This window comes from Chrysochloris asiatica, unplaced genomic scaffold (assembly GCF_000296735.1).
Source record: "Chrysochloris asiatica unplaced genomic scaffold, ChrAsi1.0 scaffold00216, whole genome shotgun sequence".
Lineage (NCBI taxonomy): Eukaryota > Metazoa > Chordata > Mammalia > Afrosoricida > Chrysochloridae > Chrysochloris > Chrysochloris asiatica.
In genome coordinates this window covers 1,380,101-1,381,382 of record NW_006408734.1, presented here as the reverse complement: position 1 = coordinate 1,381,382, position 1,282 = coordinate 1,380,101, and the positions used below count along the sequence as shown (strand labels likewise).

Here is a 1,282-nt window from a genome sequence, read left to right as displayed (position 1 = left end):
CATACCAGGACTCCTTAAACATGTTTTCCATCTTAATAAAACATGAATCAAAGAAGTCTCAGGAGAAATTAAAATGTACTTTGAGTTAGATGAAAATATAAACTTATCAGATTTATTGGATGCAGCAAAAACATTGCTTAGAAATTTGTCATTGAATACTTATTAGTAAAGAAAGATCTAAGATCAATAATTTTAGGAAATTAGAAAAAGAATAGTAAATTGAATTAAAAGTAAACAAGAAGAAAAGAAATAATAAAGATTCAACAAGACAAGCAATAAAATCAAAAACAGTAAATTATTATAGAAAACCAGTATAACCAAAAGTGGTTCTTTGAAAAGATCAATAAAATTGATATATGTCTAGCCAGGGTAATCAAGAAAAATAGAAGATGCAGATTTACTATTAGAAGTGAAAGAGGCACATAAAATTAAAAGGATAATAAAGGCACATTGTGAATGACTCCATGCCCACAAATTTAATAACTTCAGTGAAATTGGATCGGTTTCCTTAAAGATACAGTCTCTTTAGTTTGTATGTTAGAAAGGAGCTGTACCTGTTGAAAAAAATCAAATTAGAAATGAATAATTTTCCAAAACAGAATCCTAGTGGCTTAGTAGGTTATGTGTTGGGCTGCTAACCTCAGGGTCAGTGTATGAATCCAGCAGCCACTCCTCAAAAGACAGATGACACTTCTCCTCCTGTAAAGATTTTCAACCTCGGAAACCCTATACAGGATCACTATGAGTCAGTACCAACTAGATGGCACACAATCAACCACCACCAACCTTCCAAAACAGAAAACACTGGGCCCAAATGGCTTCACTGGTGAGTTCTACCAAAGAAGAAATTATACCAATTCTCTATAATCTTTTCCAGAAAATATAGGGGAATGCTTCCTGAGTCATTCTGTGAAGCCAGCATAGGCCATACCAAAATCAAACAAAGATATTTCAAGGAAGGAAATTATAGGCCAATTTTTTTCATGAGCATAGCTGTAGAAATCCTCTACAAAACATTAGAAAATCATATCAAAAAATGTATAGAAAGAATTGTACACCATGACCAAATGACATTTACTCCAGGTGTTCTCAAGACTGATTCAAAGTTGCGAAATACGCACTACCATGTTCAATACACTCCTGTGAACCCGGGTGGAGACCTGGTTGGCCAGCAGTGTGGCAAGACCTGGGACTCCTGGGCCCAGAGTCAGTGACATAGTCACAGAGGACTAGAGTGGAGAGTGAAGCGTCCAGCTGATAAGAAGAGAGGGCATATTCACAG

General features: G+C 35.6%; 1 protein-coding gene across 6 annotated transcripts in view; it reads left to right on the top strand.

The window, feature by feature from the left end:
- The window catches only part of RAP1GDS1 (RAP1, GTP-GDP dissociation stimulator 1), a 219,188-nt gene that overhangs the window by 54,817 nt on the left and 163,089 nt on the right, over positions 1-1,282 (top strand). The window lies entirely within an intron of this gene.